General features: G+C 41.1%; 1 protein-coding gene across 5 annotated transcripts in view; it reads right to left on the minus strand.

Annotated features, from left to right (window-relative positions):
- The window catches only part of ZNF148 (zinc finger protein 148), a 167998-nt gene that overhangs the window by 108351 nt on the left and 37897 nt on the right, over nucleotides 1-21750 (minus strand). For 2 of the 5 annotated variants that reach the window (XM_049629449.1, XM_049629448.1), the window contains exon 1: nucleotides 16340-16558. The exons of 2 other annotated variants lie outside the window; for them this stretch is intronic. The gene's annotated coding sequence lies outside the window, so the exon portion shown is untranslated. Of the gene's footprint in view, nucleotides 1-1966; nucleotides 3967-16339; nucleotides 16559-21750 lie in introns of those variants that run through there. One more of the 5 variants, XM_049629452.1, reaches the window with a different exon arrangement.

Here is a 21750-nt window from a genome sequence, read left to right on the forward strand (position 1 = left end):
TTTTGCAGCTCCAAAATCACATGTATTGATGACCTAAAGTATACTTCATAACCTTTGACCCATGATCATTCTCATGACAACTCTGGAAAAAGATTCCTAACAATATGGTACAGACATGTCAATTACATTATAAATAACTTTTATGATATTTAATTTGGGAGAATGTTATTTTCAATATATGAGGTCAAGGGTTCTCAACATCAACACTACTGACATTTTGCATTGGATAACTCTTTGTTGTAGGGCTATCATGTGCACTGTAGGATGTTTAGCATCTACCCACTAGATACCAACAGAATCCCCCAGCATGGCAACCAAAAATGTCTCCAGACATTGCCAAAATCACTTCTGGTGGAGAATTACTGCATTACATTAATAAATGTCCAGGGTTTTTTGGAGATGGGAGGAAGAAAGAATGTTTTTGTGATTTAAAGGCATAAGACAGGTTAGGAATGAACAAAATAAAAAAGTTCAATTGCAACTCATATACTATGAAAAGAAATGGTACTCTTTCAAAAAAAAAAAAAGGAAAAAAAAACAGAAAATGTACTCTTTTCTGTGAGGCCTACTGAAACACATGTTAATAACCAAATATTGTTATGTATAGCTAATGTAATAATAGTAGTGAGAATAAGAGTATATAAAGCTGAGGAGGAGAAAATCCACAAGTATCCCCATCTGTACCTTTTCAAGTATCTTCAATAATAAGAGCCAAGTTTTTAAGCCAGAGATTAATGAAGTTAACATAATGCCTATTCTCCCCAGCATTTGTGAGAAGGCTAAACATTCTCAAGTTACCTGCTATTCTCTAACCAGGGAGAATATCCACATGAAAAACACAACTACCCAAAGTTAATTACAATAAGCATCGATCTATTTTAATCAAGTGTAAGTGTGCTACAAATGCCATGAAAAGTAACACTGAAGAATATCCTAAAGTTCCTTATATATTCAAAGAAAGACCAAAGGCATGTGGAGAAACTTCGTTTAAATGTTACAACAGAAAATATAAATGTTCACCCATTCACTTTTTGGCCCTTTAAAACTCACTACAAAGTCAACTCAGCCATATTTTCCACCAAACAGAAAAATACCCAGTTTCCTTAGTCTATTCTTGGATAGGTCACCAGACTGGGAATAAGAGACCCAGAGTCTATTCCCAGTTGCAAAACAGACTGGTAATCTCAAGCAAATTATTCACTCAGGTTAAGGTTCTACGTCCGTATCATGCTGACAATACTGAAAATCTGCCCAGAAACAAGCACCGTGAAACCCAGGACTTCCTCCTGCACCCAAAGGACAACTGCAAACGTATTTTTAGATATATTAAATCTAAAAATCTGAATAGGATTTTATTTATAGCAACATTTAACATAGTTGAAATTTCAAAATGTGTGGTGCCTTTACCATTGCCCCTTATAAAAATAAGAAATGCTCTTTTTTTAGATCACACCATGCCCAATTTTGCAAAACTCTACGAACTACACAATCATAATTATGTAAAACAAAACAAAAAGCTGTTTTTAATTCAAGCTCTTGGGAAGGGCTTTAACTTTTGCATTTCCTAACTTTATCTAGCTTTTAGTCTTGTACGCAGAGTTCTTTCCTGGCACTGTAAAAAGTGCTTCACAAAGTCTGGAGAGCAAAAGTTTACCCCATAGCCTCATTACGGAGAGGCCTCAGCACGGTTCTTACCACTAAACATGCAGGTTTTACTAGCGCAACCAATATACATATCCCGGCGTACATTTCTGTTCTTGATATCGAGTAAAAAACTATTCGTCTAGCAGACCAAATTACCCATCTGACCTTACGGCACACCGTAAGACGGTAAACACAACCCAGTCCAACAGAAAATTTGAAAAAAGCAGGAGAGAAACGGGGGGGGGGGGGGGGGGCTGTCAATTAGCATTCGGCGGTCCCCACTGACAGGCAGACACTTGTTGGCCGCCAAGAAGCCACTCACAAAGTTCGCCATCTCGCTGCGCCGCGGGCCCCGACCCGGAAGACGGGCGTCTGGGAGGCCCCGCCGCCCGCCGAGGCACCCCGGCAGGCAAAGCCCCGGCTTCTCGGCTCCTCCGCCGCCTCCCTGCACACGGGCGCACTCACGCACGCGCGCGCACACTCACACGTACACACACAACAAAAGGAAGCCTTGCGAGCCGCGTGCGGAGGTCCGCTGGGGGCGCTCCAGAAAGCTCCTCCTCCCGGCCCCCACCGCACAGCCCGCGCGGCCTGCTCACTTACTGAAGCGCCCTGGGAGAGGCCCGGTAGTGCGGAGCGCCGCGCCGCGCCGGTGGCCCTCCCGGCTGTGCTCTGCCGTGGCGGCTCTTGGGCCCAGCACGGCGCAGCCCCTCGCCTCCGCTGCGTCCGCCCCCCGGCCGAGCGCAGACAAAACCCCGCCAGTGCGGGGGTCGGATCCGGGCCTGGGTTCCCGACTGCCCCGGCTTCTCAAGAAAGGTAACTCTTCCGCCTAACTGTCCCCACCCCTACAGACGGAGGGACGTTTAAGCCCCCTACGTTACCGAACCACTATTCAAAAGTAGTATCCAACAAAGCACTCCTCACGATGAGAAATCTTTCAGCAACCTCTTCCTTAACCCCTCCACGTACTCTGTTTCTCCACACCTTTACTCGTTGCAGTTGTCCCTTGCCTTCCTGTTTTTAACCTAAGAGCTGTATTCCCCTCAAAAAATAACCTCCCCTAAACCATCTCTCCAATTTTACTCTTGAATTTACTTTTCTAATACCAAGCTTCCTCATAAATTACATCTCCCACTTACCTATTCAAAACCTCTCCACAGCTAACTTACAATTTTGATCAGCTCCCACCAAATCAACTCACCTTTCTCAAAACTGCATTTTGTGTTCCCTCATTTCCTCCAAACTAACACTCTCCAACTTAACACACAAATTTGCCCCAAATTGCCCTCAAATTTTGTGAACCTATTCCAGAATGGCCACCACAGTCACTAAAAAATTCATTTCCCAAGCACACCCCCAATAATTTGACAATGATCTTTCCAAATATTCTCTACTGATTCACTGGAATCACTCATAACTCAAGACTACCATGCCCATTTCCCTAAAGACTCTAATTATAGAGCCTATTCAAATTAACACAGTATGTGTCATTAAATGTGTACATGTTGACAAACACACATATATGGGACCCTGCAAAACATCAAGTATGTATTTCATTCTAGCCATTATAAATGGGCTTTTCTCAAATTTACAAGGAAAACTCCTTAAGCCAACCAAGATTTTCAGGTATCCAACCCCTATCTTGTAAAGTCACTTATCTGTTAAATTAATATAATTACCATTAAACATTCTCTGTTTCCACTACAGTAATGCCCAACACCTTCCTTAAGATGTCCACCATCAATCAGTCTAACCCACACCACCCACTTGCCAAGGCCTAGCTATGTCTGAGGTATGTCCTGGAAACAACTCTAGACCAAATCAGGCAGCTTACAGCAGAAAAGTGAGATGGGCAAAATGACCTCCCTGAACCCTGTTAGGCCTTTTTAAAGCTCTGGGTCTCCACAGGTCCTTCATTATTAAGTTTGGTGACTGACTAAATGTAGAAGGGAGGGTGGGAAACGTAATGAATGACCTGGGGCTGCATTCTGGAAGTAATCCTGAAGCAAAGCTGCACCTGGGTCAAACACCAATAATGCCTATTTTATGTCTTGTCATATTCTTCTCACTGCCACTAAATATGCTCTCTCTGAAACATGGAGTAACATCAAAAACCCTGCTCTAGGGGCGCCTGGGTGGCTTAGTCGGTTGAGCGTCCGACTTCGGCTCAGGTCACAATCTCGCAGTCCGTGAGTTCGAGCCCCGCGTCGGGCTCTGTGCTGACTGCTCAGAGCCTGGAGCCTGTTTCACATTCTGTGTCTCCGTCTCTCTCTGACCCTCCCCCATTCATGCTCTGTCTCTCTCTGTCTCAAAAATAAATAAACGTTAAAAAATAAATAAAAAAAATAAAAAAACCCTGCTCTAAACAGGGAAGATCAGAAAGTATTCTTTGTTCAGAGGATGACCATGTGAATTAATCATGTAAGGAATGTAATGCAAATACAAAGGGTCTGAAGGATACCAGCACTGGATACCAGCACTGGACTGGTAATAGTTTAAAATATCAGCTTCCAGGACCACAGCAAGGCACTGAGAGAGAATCTCAAAAACCACAGTCAGGTAAGCACCTGAGAGTCAAGCCTTTGATAATACAAAGGAAAAATTGACAGACAATAAAGACTGACAAAAATGAATACAACTGCAGAACTGGACAAGCAAAAGTTTGAGAGCAAAGCCAAAGCATTAGAGGCCTGGTCTACGTCTTAAGTATCACCAATGGAAGATGATGAAGGTTTCAAGCACTGAGATTAAAAACAAACAAACAAAAAAAAAAATCAAAGGGGAACCTGGTGGTTCATTCAGTTAAGCATCCAACTCCTGATTTCTCAGCTCAGGTCATGATTTGTGGGACTGAACCCTGTGTCGGGCTCTGCTCGCACAGCCCGAAGCCTGCTTGGGATTCTCTCTCTCTTTCCCTCTCTGCCCGCCACCTGTTGGCACGCTCACTCTCTCAAAAATAAATAAAATCTTAAAATAAATAATAAATAAATAAATAAGTAGTAATGTTAAACTATATTTTGGTTTTGGAGTTGGCAATATAGCTCCTTTAGACATCTTCAATAAATAATAAATAACTACAAACAAGACAGTGTATGTATTTAGAACTATATTTCTGGGGCTCATATCTATATAGATATTTTCTCATCTATATAGAAAACAAAGCAGCCACCCTAAGAACAATAAGAAATTTGGAGATAAAAGTCACTATAGACAAAACAACAACAGCAACAACAACAACAACAAAACTATAGAGGCCATTTTAGACGGCTTAGGATGTCTCCTTCCTAATATCCACCCATTCTTTCTACTTTTTACCTGAACCTCTCTATCTATACAAATTATCACCACACAGTTTCTGCAAACAAAGACTGATATGGTTTTGAGGAACTCAAGTAGAGTTCAAAAGATCTCAATACCTCTATTATTATGCTATTTTTAAAAATACTCGCGCATATGCACTATTATCTTTATAAGATCATGGGTGGCAAGGACTGTCCTTATATGCACAAAGAAAGAACAGGCTCCTGGCATTATTTCCTAGATAGAGTTATGTTTTCCCCCTATTTTCTCTGCTGCAACAGACTTACTCTCCTTTTCATCTTATTCAGATTCAGGCCAAGCCCAATCTCCTCATTCATTTCTGTTCTACCCATTTACTAGCTTCTATCAGTTTATCCATGTTCTACTGTCAACAAACTACCCTGTGTCTTTTGCCTTTCATATTAGTATACCTCCACCTTACCTTTTTTTCCCTTGCACATGAAAGGCTACGATTTTGCAAGTATAATTTATTTCTAAAGAAATTTAAAGAACTGGTGAATGTAACAAATCTATTTATCTCCATCCCCACACCACAAGTCAGATATTATCATCTCTTGCCTGGATTGTTGTGACCACCTCTGCATCTTATCTCAAGCTTGGCTTTTTCTGAACAACCTGCTTCTCTCCTGACTTAACTATCCACTCTTCTACTCCTTCAGCTTGCTAAAAGACCAACTGCTTCTTGCTCCCAAGGGCCACTCCTATCACTAAAATATCTCTTTGCAGTTTACACTACTTACTTAAACCATTCCACTTGCAACGTCTACCAAGCTCCAGAATACACTCCCATCTTCCTTCCCCAAAGACCAATTCTACTTTGTCCCACATTCAGCAATTATTCTCAGTAACTTCAACAATGATGCTGAAGTACTTTCTACACCCTGACCTTCCTCAACTCCTAAAACCTTCAGCTGCACTTCAGCCACTCACACATATATAATGAAAATAGGTCATCAACTGGAAGTGCTGTACCACAAGGATTGTAAATTCAGAGACCTCCCTTTTTTTTTTTAAACCACGACTTTATTTTATACTTCTACACCTGCTCTTTACGTCCCTTTGGCTTCACTTGTCTCCCCACACAATTGAAATCTGTCCATCAGCCATTTAATACTGCCCTCTCTAGAACATCATGACCTTCTATTATATTCACCATGCACCTCCCTAATGACAGACAATCTTCACCATCTGTTTTCTTCACACCCACACACTGGGTGTTAAGTACCACCAGAAAGCTATGAAATCTTCCACAACTGATTTATTCTAAATACAACTCTCTATGTCATTGACTAATTCCAAGTCATTTTCATATTTAAGTCTATAATCCCATCAAATACTCAATAACTTCCATAAAATTCCCTCAAATCACACCTTCTCCACCTGTAATGAAATCCTCTTTACAGCTTCTAAAATGCTGTATCTTCATCCATCTGCTACTTCTTGCCTCCAGTTTTGGAAAAAGAGCTGTTCCTCCTTCTTAAAATAAACTTCTTAATACAATTCCTACATTCAATGTTTCCATATTCTCCCAACCTACTCAGTCCTTTACCCTCATGCACTCTGGTCTCTGAACTGCTCTCCTGAAGACCAAAATAAAAACAATTCCATGTACCAAATCATATGACCCCCCACCCAAGTCCTTATCCTCTCTTTGGCAATGACACTTGAACTACCTCCTCTGGGTTATGTCACTGTACAGCAGGATTCTACTGTGGTCTCTCCAGTTGCTGCTTCTATCTCCAATGACCACTGGTCCTCTTCTCAGCCCAAATAGTGGGTATTTTCTCCAGTTCTATCCTGGAGCTTTCTACCATTCTCTCTCCACTCCCTTCAGGATCTCATCCCTTAATACTGCTTCTACATTTTCATTCCTCATATGGATATCTTCCCCCAGCTCCCAAAAATAATCTTTAAACCATCACCCTCTGCTACAATCTAATTTATTCCTTAGGAACTGGAATATATAATGATTTTTTTAACTAGACTCTTCAATTACTGCTTCAATTAACACCTCAATTATCAGTACAAAAATTTCATGCCATTAGCACCCTACCAAATCCAGAATTAGCAGCTTCAATTATCAACTCTAGGTACATATTCCCAAATCTCTATTGGACCTCCTCAGCTGAATCCAGTATTTCTAACTCTAGCTAAATAATTCCCCTTGCATAATTCCATTTGGTGCTTCACACACTGGCCATGTATCTTAAAATGAAAGTAATTATTCTTCCCCACCAAAACAGTTCTGTTAACTGATCCAATAATTTTTGTTAATGGCACTACCATTCTCAGTTACCCAAGAAAAGCCCCAAAGTTTCCCTTTTCTTTTTCTTTTCCTCCAGTTTCCCAAAAGCCCATTTGCCGTCAAACCCTTCAATTCTTTCTTTCAAGTATTTCTTCTGTATATCTCTTTTCTTTGATTACCACTAACACCATCACAACTTAGACTCTCAACACTTCACACTTTTGTCAGAGCCTTCTGACTTTGTCTCCTAATCACTAGGTTCTCTCTTCATTGCAAAAACAAAACAAAAACAGGTCACCATATTTTTATTCTTAAATCACCTCATTTCCCCAGTCAAAAATCATCAATGGTTCCCCCACTGCATACTGAGTCAAATTAAAAGTCCTTAGACTTCCAGGGGTGACTGGGTGGCTCAGTCAGTTGGGCATCCAGCTCTTGATTTCGGCTCAGGTCATGATCCCAGGGTCGTGGGATCAAGCCCTGTGTAGGACTTTGCGCTGACAGTGTGAAGCCTGATTGGAATTCTCTCTCCCTCTCTCTGCCCCTCCCCTGCTTGTGCTCACTCTTCTCAAAATATATAAACTCTAAAAAAAAAGTCCTTAGATTTCCAAAAAATAGAAACTAGCCAACAGTCCAACAATCATGAAATGAATAAATACACTGTGATATGTTCATAATGGAATCCCACAGAGCAATGAAAAAGAATAAACTACTGCTATACGCATCATGGATGAATCTCACAGACATATGTTAAGCATGAGAAACCAGACACCGATGTATGATTCCACTAATAAGAAATTCCAAAACAAACTACTCTGTTACAATAAAGATCAGAATAGTACAGCTGACCCCTGAACAACACAGAGGCTGGGGAATCCAACCTCCCTCTCACCCCATGGTCGAAAATCTGGGTATAACTTTTGACTCCCAAAAACTTAACTACCAGTAGCCTACTGTTGACCAGAAGCCTTACTAATAGCACACTGTAGATTAACACATATTTTGTAGATTAGATGTAATATATACTGCATTTTTATAATAAAGTAAGCTAAAGAAAAGGTTATTAAGAAAATCATAAAAACACAGTACTGTACCATAATTATCAAAAAAATTCCACTTATAAGTGGATCTGCACAGTTCAAACCCATGTTGTTCAAGGGTCACTGTAGTTACTTTTGGTTGAGGAGACATCAACTTGGAGTGACAAATGAAGGAGTCTTCTGGAGTGTTGGAAATGTCTACCTACAAAAATTCATTGACCTGTAACCTTAAGATTTGAGCACTTTATCTTTTTAAAAAACCTGTTTAGTCTAGATTTTTAGATGTTTCTTCTACTTTACAGCCTTATTTCCCTCCATTCATAAGATGATCCCTAGCTAATCTAGACCATGAACCCCTAAGCACATCCAGAACTTTTCTGTTACTCGTATCACACTCTCTCTTCTTGGAATACCAATCCTCACTATCTTGCCTACTATAACCATATTTATACTTCAAGGCCTAATTTGCACACCAACTCCTCCACAAAGTCAAATCAGCCACAGTACTTCTGTCATAGACAGTCATAGACAGACAGGGACATTTCTATCCCTGGTCAAACTCCTGAAGAAAATGAACTCCATCATATATAAACATGGGTCCTTCACATTGCCTACCACAGAATCTTGAACACAGTAAGTATACAAAAATATTCCCTGAAGAAATTCTGGCAGTCCTTCAAAAGCACCCTTCAATCTCACCCCTCTTTCTCAAACCTATCCACCATGACTGTCTCTACTTGGAATTCAAATTCCCCAATTTACATATTTAATCATTAAACAAATAATTGAGGACCCACTATATGCAAGAAACTGTAACTACCTATTCTAATGTACCCCCAGTGAACTACCCCAACATGTGTTCATTTCAGCTGTTGCCTTTTGAATCTTACCACAGCTCTAAATTCCCAGTCATCCTCCCCTCCTCTCACCATCCAATCACATCCTACCCCCTCATTTCTAATCCTGCTATCAAACTAATTCAAGCCCTTCTTAAGTTTCTCCAGTGGCCTCATAACTGAGTTTCTCTCCCCCAATCTTACTCTACCATCACATTGCCACCAATCTATCCTGCCAAGTATAGCTATCAGCAGGTTAAGGTATTAATATACAGTCTTTGCTTCCATTCTCTACTCAGAAAAGTTCAGAAGCTATACATTAATGATACATTAACATACTTTAATCCTATGCTAATATATTTTCATCCTCAAATCTTCACCACAACCCTTGCCAAAAGGTGTTAAGAATTAAAAATTTCTTGATGGGAAAACAGAGTCTCAGAAAGGAAGTAATTCTCTCTATAATCATAGCACAGGTAAACAGAAGGTCCAAGACTAAAACCTAGCTTCTGTTTTGCTTCCTCAGCACAACACTACATCATGTCAAATACAAACTATTTAGCTTAGCTTTCAAGGCCATCCATTTTCTACTCAACCCCACTGACTCTTCCTACCTTTTATCATATTATGCCCTATTCATGAACTCCGTGTTCCAAACTAGAAGCTGTGATCAACTATTTAGTCACAAAATTAGTTTATGAGTGACAGACATCTTTTTTTCTTAGCCAAACAGAATAGAATGGAAAACACACGAGTGCATCCAACATGTAAAGGTTATGGTTATTGAAGCTTTTTGTTTTATACATACACACAAACATTCACACATGCATATATCAGGTGAGGATGTGACATGTATTTCTTACTGTGGGTCAGTTAAAAAAAAAATTAAAAACTCACTATTCCCCACATATCCATGGCTTCTCAACTCCGAGTCTTTGCTTTTGCTAATACCTCAGATTGGAATGCTCTCTTTCCATTCATTTCTATCAGCCAGAATCCTATCCATCCCTTCAAAAACTAACTAAAATGCCGCTTGCATGCCATTAAGGGTAGTCCCAGATTTTCCCCCAAATATTTTTTCTTACCTTTTAACTTCAGTAACATTTGGTTTTTCTTATGATACATTGGTCATGATGTAGTTATTTGTGCATAAGTTCAGCTCCACTACTAGAATATAAATCCCAAAGGATTTATTCCTGACTCCTCTAACAATGCTTTTGCATGTAACAAATGTTCATTATCTGTTGACTAAAGAGAATGCACCCCACCACTTTCTGAAACCTCAGTTATAAATCCACATCATAAATAATTTCTGCTACATTCTAAACTTGTTTACTCTTATCCTTCAAATTGTCTTACAATCTTCCTCCCCAAAATAACCATTTCGAGTAATCCTCTACACCTTCAATCTTCTCTTGCTGTCCTCTAAACACAACCTATCATATATCAATTATGTTTTCCTTCTTTCAGAATCATACTTTCTGTAGGATAACCTTTCCTTCTCCATCTGGTTGTCTTCCACTTTATTCCTAGTTCTCTAGCATTCATAATAATAGACCTTATGATCTTTAAACAGATTCTTTCATTTTCTCTTCAGCTAGACCTCCTCAATTATTTCAATTCATTTACAGTGTACATATTTCTGTCAGCCCCCATAAAATCCTTTGTAGAAAAAGGGCAGGTAGGGGTGCCTGGGTGGCTCAGTCTGTTAAACATCCAGCTTCAGCACAGGTCATGATTTTACAGTTCATGAGTTTGAACCCTGCATTGGGCTCACTGCCATCAGCAGAAAGACCACTTTGGATCCTCTGTCCCCAACTCTCTCTCAAAAATAAGTAAACATAAAAAAAAGAAAAAGAGAGTGAAAGAAAGAAAAAGAAAAAAGGCACGTAATGAATTGAAACAAACAGAAATAGATCATTTAGATCTTCTAAATTATCTGATACTTTCTCATTCATTCATTTTTCAACAAGCATGTGTCTACTAGACATATGCCCTCAATTCTGTCTATTCTATTCTGTAATTCAGAAAGCAGCTTTGAGAAAAGCATGCAGGAAAATGCCAGGATAGCAGAGCCAAGTTGACTCATGCTCTTCACTCACAGAGACCAAGTAATTTGTGGGGTACAGGCTCATAAAAGGAAAAACTAAAAGTTACACTAGACATAGATGGAAACAGATGCCCCCCTCCCCGTTGTTCCAGGGAGCTCAAAATCTACCCAGCAAAGAATTTGAAAAGGAACAAACCAGTAGGAGTAGCTAAAATGAAATAGGCAGAAAGCATTAAGACAAAAATAGATTCAGACTCTAGGTTCATTCTAGGGCTGCAAGAGAAATCTGGAGCAATTTAGTTCCTCTCCTGAGATCCCTAAGGAATCCTTTCAAATATCTAGCTAAAGTATGGTACACTTAAATCCTTTCCCCAAACCTTAGCCAATATTCATTTCTCCATTCCCTGAACTCCTACAGCATTCACTATCCATAAAACTCATTTGCGAGCTTAATCATAAACCATCTTGTTCCCAGTAATGAAAGTGTTTATTAACAAATTTAGCCAGAATTTATTTACATATTAAAATCAATGAGGTCCTCTTTAAAGTAGTTACCTTGGGAGGCTACCACTTACTCATTTATTCACTCCATCCATCCAACCAGTTCATGCACTTAGCTAACATCTAGTGTTCAACTACCTCCAAGTGAAGTTATCACCACTCTTCAAAGTATTTCTGACTTCCTCACTGGGAGTATTTTCCAAAGTAACTCAGTTAATAAGTCAACCACAAAAATCATTCCTATATCTGTGACTAACCGAATTTAAACCAAAACTATTCTTTATTCACTCTCTTTGTTATCAACATATCTTCAGCATTTCTAAAAATCAAATCTTTCAAACTAAAAAGGTTTGTCACCAATAAGGCTATTCAGAATAACATTATGCCTCATATTGTTTGTAACTGTGCCCTTCTAAAGGGATTATGAACTCTGAGGATAGGGACCATGTTTAACCCACCTTTAAAAGCTCCATCCCCCCAGAGCACACAATAGGTACTTAATAATTAGATAAATTGTATAGAATGTGCTAGAGGCTCAGAAGGGAATTCAGAAAAGGTGATCCAAAAAAGTTCTGAACTCTACTACTGAAAACGACTACCAAAATACAAAAATTCTCACCTGGAGGTATACGTTTTTTTTTGTTTGTTTTTTTTTTTTAAGAGAGAGAATCTTAAGTAGGCTCCACGCTCAGGGCTCAATCCCATGACCCTGGGATCATGACCTAAACCGAAAATCAAGAGTTGGATGCTCAAACGACTGAGCCACCCAGGTACCCCTGGAGGTATACTGCTGATACTTGTTTTAAAAAATCAACTTTCTGAAATCTTACACTATTACTAAATTACTTCACAACTGTCCTTCTCCCCGTAAATGAATATAAATACTATAAATTCCTTGAGGCAAGAAATTGCACCTAACACTTTTTTATTACCATACCAAAATGAATTAAATCAGATTCTTAAAACAGCTAAAAAATCTCTAGTCATTTAGATCTGAAGTAAGAAAATAGAAATTAAATCAGCCACCAACTCCAGATTTAAAATTTATTCAGATTAAACTAGCCTCAGATTAGAACAGAAACTTTGGTCCACCCCTTCAATGTTTTTGCAGGATTGTTCTAGTCACATTCTAATCCATTCTGTCTTCTTCCCTTAAATCTAAAGGCTTCACCAATCAGATATCCGTTTTATCCCTCACTCTCTAAACACACAATTTAGTCTACAATACTCCCATGCTGTTCAGCAATTTCACACAGTCCCACTATTATCACGACAGTGAACACTACTTTCTATCAGTCGTTCAACAGGTTATTTACTAAGCACTTAAACTGTTCTGAGTTTCCCCAAAGATTAAGATCTAGCCACCCTCTGCAAAACAAAGAGAGAATAATTCCCATAAGCAAACACAAGATTTAGCAGTATATAATCTACATGTGAATGCTTTCTTACTCAAAGATTCTCAAGAGGTAATGTTACTTAAACAAGACTTCCGAAAAGGGGAGCAAGTTCTTTCTATTCTTTCCATATCCATCATACTAACTTGGTGATGTTAAGCCCCATATACAAATTTCAAAAACCCAATATTTTATTAATCTATCCTAATATATAAGCAGCATACTTTTTCCCACCATATTTCCACCATATTAGTGACTTAAATATGCATATTTCCTTGTAACTGCCACAAATCTATCTCACCACTATAATTTTAAATCCCCTTCACATCCACTATATCCAAATGTCCTCAGAATTCTTTACCCTTTCTTCAGCCTCCCACAAAATTACCACCACCTCCATCATACCCTGACCTTCATCCTCTTCCCCCTGCGATCACACTTCCCCATCCCTCCCTCCCTCCACAAAAAAAGAAACACATTATCCACACCGATTCACTCCTTCCTAAAAACTCTTATAAGAATTGCCATAGAAGCCTGGAAAGAACAATAAGGAGTCATTTAATCCATTCCCAGAGTCCTCACTCTAAACTCTCCAGAAGACTGTCAAAGAACACTGCACAGTTGACCTGATAACTAATTCCAAGATGAATAACTATCATTGCCAAGCAACTCTTCCTCATCACTAACCAGCAACCCTTTTGCTGCAAAGATGTCTCTTACAACCTAGTTTTTCTTACAGATCCATCCATCAAACTTCCCTTTACCTTCTCACCCAGTCTATTTCCAGTATAATTTTAAATGCTTTCTATTTAAGCATATTATTTAAAGATATACAGTTAATAAAAAAGCTAAAATAATAACTATCAAAGGTTTGAAAGGAGGAGAAAGGGGATAATATCAGCGACACGAATCCTTTTCATTCACAGAGGTCTTTCAACTCCTTCATAATGTCATTTTAATCAATCAAGAAATTACAGTACATGTATATTACTTGGAGACCTGAAGAAGAGCATGATACGAACTACAAAAATTAATGCTTACAAGTAGTAGCCTCTGGAAAGTGGGATTGTGATGGACAGGTGAGACGAGGGCTCACCCTTGTGAGCTTTTCATTATAAGCTCTCTCAGGACAATTTTACTTTTTAATTATGTACATGTATAATTCCATACAATTTAAAAGGGGGAAAAATAATGATGACATACTATATTTAAGTCCATTAAAGTTACAAAAATTAAAAGAAATGATAATATACAGTGCAGGTGAGGGGAAAGAAAACAGACCCTCTCATTCTGTGATGACAATAAAAATGGGTACATCCTACGATGTAATATACTGAAGCCCTTGAAAAAAGTAAATTTAAATATACTGACATAAAAAGTTTTCCAAATTTAAAAAAAGTAATCCTGGCTTATTTCCATTAAAAAAATTTTTTTAATAAAAGCCCCTCTCATCTCTAATGCTAAATTCTCATCCTCCTTAGATATATTTGCTAAACGAATAAAAGACTGAATTTTCCCATCCCTCTCCCAAACTTCTTCCCCATCAATCCCTCCACCCTCTACTTCCATAAAAAGATATTTCATACTACCCTCTCTTCATCTGAATTAATATTACAATGTTATGTGTACAGTCTTTCTTAACAATAAAAAGTGAATAATTTTCAGGCAAATCTTAAGAGTACGGTTCTAGCCTAGATTTCCCTCTTGGAAATCCAGTCTGGTGGGAGCTAGAGAAATCCAATAGGCCTTGGTTCATTTCCTGATATGAAAATGCTAATATTCCCTCTAATTTGGCTCTAGAATCATCTAGTCTCTTCAGGTTCCCCTAAACCTCAACCCAACCAGTCCTGACCTCCTTGCAACCTAAGACCAAAACAGATATTCTAGATCCTCCATTCTGCAGGCCCATACTTTGCAGACTGATGCATTTTCTTCAATACCACAATGCCTCGGTGAGAGTATACATTCAGGAACCATGAATAGCAAAAAGTCTCCCACCAGCTCCAGAGTTATGGAACCAATCCAGTCAGGCTAATTTGAGCTCCAAATGGAATCTCCAAAGAAAGGCCACTGTGCATGGACTCCCCCCACCCACCATTAATTATAACCCTGGGGTGAATAATATGGCATCAGTTCTCCTGGACCAGATAAGCTGGGCAGTGAAGAAGAAAACCGCCAAGTCCAGTAATTTCCATTCCGGCATTAGTGTTCACCCTGACTCTAGTAAATGACAGTACTTTAAATTTGCTAAAATCTAAACTCACGGCCTAGGGAATCCCTGGAGGCCAGGCGTTTTTTTTACCGTCTGTTTCAGAGATTCTAATATTCACTGGTGCAGGTTTAAAAGGTCTCAGATCAAACTACAGGCTAAGGTCTAATTCTCAGTGACCCCCAACCACTGCGGGACCCACACTTACCAGATGTCATCTACAGAAGAGCCCAAACAGGTTCAGAACTAGGCCATCCCGGCCCATCTGGAATAACTCTTTAGTCCTTGGGCCAACATTTATTAATTCTACTACATCTGTCTATTCTATCATGCATTCTCTTCATAGTGTCTAGTATTTAGCACTTCCTCTGGCTTCGAACGCTATCCTTTCTATTCGCGGAAACTCCTTGTATCCGTTCTTTCCTTTCCTTAGAAACGCTTCAGTTCTTTCCATAACGAAATACCTAATGTATCTGCACAATGAACACCCTCCGGACTCCTGGATACTCCTCCACGGGCACCCTCTGCATTCCTCCACCTATCCGGCATCTTTCCCTCCGGCCGCTCTCCCTGAACACACTCCCACTATGTTTCCCGCAAGGATTCCCTTTTCTCCAACCCCTGCCCTTCCCTTCCCTTCCCTTCTCCCAAAGAACACTCCGGCAGCAACACTGACTGAGGCCTGCGGTGCATAAAGCACTGCACCAGGCACGACGGACAGAGACCTGGTGTCTCTCTAGCCTTTTCACACCCACACCCAGCACCCTCCGGCCTCCCCCTGCAAACCTCCCACCTCCTTCCCTACCTCTGACACCCGCCTCAGGCCTCGGAGGCCGCCTTCTCGCCTCCGCCACCCCCGTCATTATCCTTTCTCAACCCCCCAACCCACCATCCGCGCCCTGCTTCCTCCCGTCCCCCAGCCAGCTCCTGCGCTTCGCTCGGCCTCGGCCGCTCCCCAGGCCACCCCAAGCCTCGCCACGGCTCGCTCCCCCCCCCCTCCGGGGTCAGGCCGTTACCGCCGCGCGCTACCCCCGCGCGCCGTCGCTTCCCCCTCCCCCACCCTCCCCAGGGCCCGGGCCTGCCAGGCCCAGCGCTTTACCGCGGGCGGGCGCCGAGTCGCGCGGTCACCGACTGCAGGCGGCGGCAGCTCCAACCCTCCTAGAGGCCTTGAGAGAAGGGGAAGGGGGGAGGGGAGAGAACTTTTGCTGTGGCAGCTTCAGCAACAGCTCCCACCCCTGCGCCTTTCTCCTCTTCCTCCCCCTCCTCCTCCTCCTCTTCCTCCTTCTCTTCCTCCTCCCAGAGCAGTCGAGACGCAGACATGCCGCGGCTAGAGCGCCGCCGCGGTCGCCGCCACTGCCGGCGCGGTGGATTGTGGGAAGCCCCGCACACGGGAAGCGCTCCGCGGCGCCCTCCCTTCCTGGCCCGGGGACCAGGTTGGGACGACCCAGCGTGGCTCCGATTCCGGCGCCTGCGTGTCACTGGCCCAGCGTGGCGGGGGAAGCTGGCCCCAATCCTCAGGTTTCCCGAGCTGGGCCCGGATGAAAGCAATTCGAGAAATGTCGGCACTGAGGAAATCTCTTTGATAGGGAGTCAGCCTTCATCCATAATCCGTGCCTAGCGCCCTAAGAGGAGAGGGCTCGGGGGTCGGGTGCGTTTCAGGCCCTAGGAAAAGGAAGGGGCGGGACCTAGGTGAAGGACCTTCTGACCAAAATGCCTTGGCTTTTTCATTTCTCCTCTCTTACCTGCCCTCTCTCCCGCTGCCTCCAGTCGTTGGCCTTCACCACCCCAAATGCCACCGTTTCCGGAAACGGCGCTCCAGATCCCTTGAAACCAACAAACCCTGTTAGCGTCTGCAAACTGAGAAGCAGAGTGCGAGTCTAAAGAAAGATCTGGAGATCCTGGACCCTGTTGCGCAAGGTCTTACAGGTTTTCCCCTGTCACATCACCTGGGGCCCAAACCTCACTCTTTCTGGCAAAGATTTGGTAATGATCTATATACAGAGCTAGAATTACAGTTGTGTCGTCCGTTGGAGGCCCTTTAAGTGACCTTAGCCAAATTGTGACCTCCTTAAACATGCTTTTAGTCAACTAACATTTTTTAAGCACCGTGAGGTGCTTGTGCATACTGCAGTGGTTTACAATTACTCATCTTTGTGTCCCCACCCTAGCACAAGGTCAGCCGTGTAACGTAAAAGATGCTCAGTGAATGTTGAGTGATTATGAACAAGGGATGAAGCACCTTAATCACGATTTCTTCAGAACAGTCTGAAGATTTGTTTAGCATCTCTCTGCAGTAAACATAACCTCTGAGGAGAGAGGGAAATGAAAGGCGTTACAATATCTATATAACCATTTCTGGTGTTCTCCTTCCCTTGTCCACGCCCACCTTCCCACCCCTTGCCAACTGAATGTTCATTTGAATACTGCTTTTTGGCAAAGCTCCAAACTCCCGCATTATGCACTTGTGATGGCACTGAGTTAGTGTCTGCAAGGTTAATGTTCCCCCAGGCATTAACGTGATGCCTGTTTAGAAATAGCTAAGGCCCAGAGGGTCAGCTTAATTTAGACACAGGTAACTAAGAAGAGCACGGATAAACCACAGCTCCACAATCAACTCTCCATGTGCTTTCTCCATTAGAAAATATAAATTTTAATAAGATGACAATGCATATTCTGAATGCTAATTGCAATAAAACAGTAATACAAGTTAGAGCATAAGACAGTTACCTGGAGGACAGCCTTCTGGCAACTTCTAGCATCTGCAATGGCATCGAATTCAGGTGTTAAAATAAAAAACACCTCTGGCAGCAAAGAAACAGACTCTTGAATATCAGGTAGTAGAAAAACTAATAACTGAAAAGAATTGAAGGACTGGTGATTCCACTCAATGGGTTGAGATTGATTGATTGATCAGTGTGCCTTTCAGCATAGTTCTCTGCTCAGCACCATAACAGGAACAATAGAGAAACAACTGTCTAACAAGGGCAGACTAAAGAGCACTAAAGAGGTAATGACAGCAGGAGAGATGATGGGGAGCAAGTTTAAGGCTTTTGTAGGTTAAACTTCTAGAAATGTTTCTCAGCCCCAATTTACTTCTCCATACTCCTCTTGCTCACCTCCGCAAACACCAGCCCTAGGCATTCAGCTTACTTCCTTTCTTTTTTTCTAATTTTTGTTTTGAAGTAACTATAGACTCACAAGAAGTTGCAAAACTAGTAGAAAGCGTCCCATTTAGCCTTCACCGAGCTTCTCCCAGTGGTGACATCGTATAGAATTCTAATAAGATATCAAAACCAGGAAATTGACAATGGTACATTACCTTTAACTACACTTACAGAACTTAGTTTTTACCGTTTGCTTTAAATCTGCATTTGTGTGTGTTTGTGTGTAGTCTTGTTCTATGTATAGATTTGTGTAACCGCCACTACAACCAAGATACAGAACTGTTCTATAACCGCAGAAGAACTCCCTTATGCTACCTTATTGTATTCATAAATTCACCTCCCCTTCTGACCCCCCTACTCCATCCCTGTCCCCTAGTAACCACTGATCTGCTTTTTATGTCTATAGTTATCTCAAGAATGTTATATAAATGGAATCCAACAGCATATAACCTTTGAGACTGAAGTTTTTACCTAAACATAATGCCCTTGAGGACCAGCCAGATTGTTGTAGGAATCAAACGTTCATTCCTTTTTGTTGCTGACTATTGCTCTGTTGTATGTATCAGGTTGTGTTCATTCATTCCCCAGATGAGGTACAGTTGGGTTGTTTCCTATTTTTTGCTATTACAAATAAATCTGTGTACAGGTTTTTTGCATGAACTTAAGTTTTCATTTTCGTCACATAAATGCCTGAGAGTATGAGTGATGGGTCATGTAGTAAATGTGTATTTAATTTTTTAAGAAACTGCCAAACTATTTTCCAGAGTAGCTATATCATTTTACATTCCTGTTACCAATGTATGAGAGATCTAGTTTCTCCTCATCTTCACCAGTACTTTGTGTTATCACTCTTTATTATTTCAGCTGTTTTAATAGGTATGTAGTTCTCTCTCCCCAAAACTGGCTCCTGAATAGGATGCAAGGTATATCTGTAACTCCTACTTTCCTTGGTGTGCTTTTAAACAAGCTCACAGGCCCCTTCATTGAAGGATTTCATCACATATCACTGAAGAGAAACATAATTCTTATGGGTAAATTATAAAGTTTCTTGAAATATTAAGTTTATATAGCTAATGTCTCTTTTTGACACCCTTTTTGAGATAGCTCCAGGAAATATCTGTTAAGTGGGCCTAGAAATTTCTTTTAAGAGATGATCTACATTAGACTAAGCTACTCAGGGAGTGCCAAGCATCAGACTTCTGCTCAGGTCATGATCTCACTGCTTGTGAGTTTGAGCCCGGCATTGGGCTCTGTGCTGATACTTCAGATCCTGGAGCCTGCTTCAGATTCTGTGTCTCCCTCTCTGCCCCTCCCCCGCTTGCGCATGCGTGCTTTCTCTCTCTCTGTCTCTCTCTGTCTCTGTCTCTCTCTCTCTCTCTCTCTCAAAAAAAACATTAAAAAATTTAAGGGGTGCCTGGGTGGCTCAGTCAGTTAAATGTCTGACTTGGGCTCAGGTCATGATCTCACAGTTCATGAGTTCAAGTCCCACATCGGGCTCCGTGCTGACAGCCCGGAGCCTGCTTCAGATTCTGTGTCTCCCTCCCTCTCTGTTCCTCACCCACTCGCACTCTGTCTCTCTCTCTCTCTCAAAAATAAATAAAGATTTTAAAAAAAAATTTTTAAAGACGAAGCTGCTCAGGATATAGTTCACAGGTGGCAAACTTAAATGCCCAACAAGCCAAGCAGGTAACATGAATAGATGAAGAAGGGCAGGTGCAAAGACAATCGACAGTGAAAGGGGCTATGAAGAACCAGAGAGCTCAAACCAATCTGAAGGGCACAGCCACTACTCATTTCCAGCTGATGATTTCCTGAAGATCAAGAAATGAAGAGAAATCAGGAATCCAGTGAACTCTCCCAAATATCAATGTTGGCAACTAACTCCATTTCTTTAAAACAGGAAAGCATGTCAGACAAAACATGTCTGTGGGTCAGATGTGGCATACAGCCATCATTCTATCTTATCTGAGATGCACTTAACTCATGGAGGGCTGGCAGCACTGCTCCGACTGGCAGGATTTTCAGTGCCTCCCGGTGCCTCTTTCCTTTCCTCTGGTTCTGGAATGGGTTTTCAGTCTTGTCCCTCTCGCTTCTGTAGGAGAGGAACGTACCATCTCTTGTCCCCAAAGACTTCACCAAGTCTTCAAAACCTCCTGTACTAACCATCCTCCAAGTTTCCTGGATGTCTCAGGCTCAGAAATATGTGGAAGGACTATCTCTACCCATATGGTTGCCTGCAGCACAAGCTGTTTGTCAAGGCTGGTTCTACCTTAAGGAGAAATGTGGCTTCTTTTTGCAAAGCTCCAAATTCATAGCCTTGTCAGAGATTGGTCCACAGGAGCCTGCCCTCACTACATCTTGTCATTCCTATAAGACCCAGGAGAACATGACTTTTCCTGTTCCCATGGGCCATCTCAGCCTGAGACACCTCCCCCTGAGTTTCTCCCTCAGATCTGAAGGGCATTTCCAGATCATTGATATATTCTAAAACTAATGACCAAGATATGGAAACAAATTAAGTGCCCATTAACAGATGAATAGGTAAAGAAAATTTGTATATATGCAACAGAATATTTATTCAGTCTTTAAAAGAAAGGAAATCCTACCATTTGTGACAACATGAATGAACTGAGAAGACATTGTAGTAAATGAAATCAGTCAATCACAGAAAGACAAATACTGTATGATTTCACCTATATCAGGTATCTAAAATAGTCAATCTCATCGAAGCAGAGAATAGTGGTTGACAAGGGCTGGAGGGCAAGGGAAATAGAAAGTTGTTATTCAATGGATATAATAAAGTTTCAGTTATGTAAGATAAGTTCTAGAGATCTGCAGTACAACATTGTACCTGCAATTAACAATAAGGTATTGTGCACTTCAAAATTTGTTTTCTTAAATCTCATGGGCACCTGGATGGCTCAGTTGGTTAAGTGTCCTACTTTGGCTCAGGTCATGATCTCACAGTTCATGGGTTCGAGCCCCATATCAGGCTCTATGCTAAGAGCACGGAGCCTGCTTAAGATTCTCTCTCACTCCCTCTCTCTCTGCTCCTCCCCAGCTCATGCTCTCTCTCTCTCTCTCTCTCAAAAATAAATAAATGAATCTTAAAAAAAAAAATCTCATTTTAAGTGTTCTTACCACAAAAAAAGACAGACAGACAGATAGCCATACAAGGAAACTCTGAGAGGTGTTGAATATGTCTACAGTCTTGATTGTGGTGATAGCAACAGGGTTTGCATATGTCCAAACTCAGCAAATTGTACACATTAAATATGTGCAGTTCTTTGTATATTAACTGTACTTCAATAAAGCTGCTTTTTATACATTTTTGAAATTTTTTTTT

The sequence above is a fragment of the Panthera uncia genome, chromosome C2 (genome assembly GCF_023721935.1).
Source record: "Panthera uncia isolate 11264 chromosome C2, Puncia_PCG_1.0, whole genome shotgun sequence".
Lineage (NCBI taxonomy): Eukaryota > Metazoa > Chordata > Mammalia > Carnivora > Felidae > Panthera > Panthera uncia.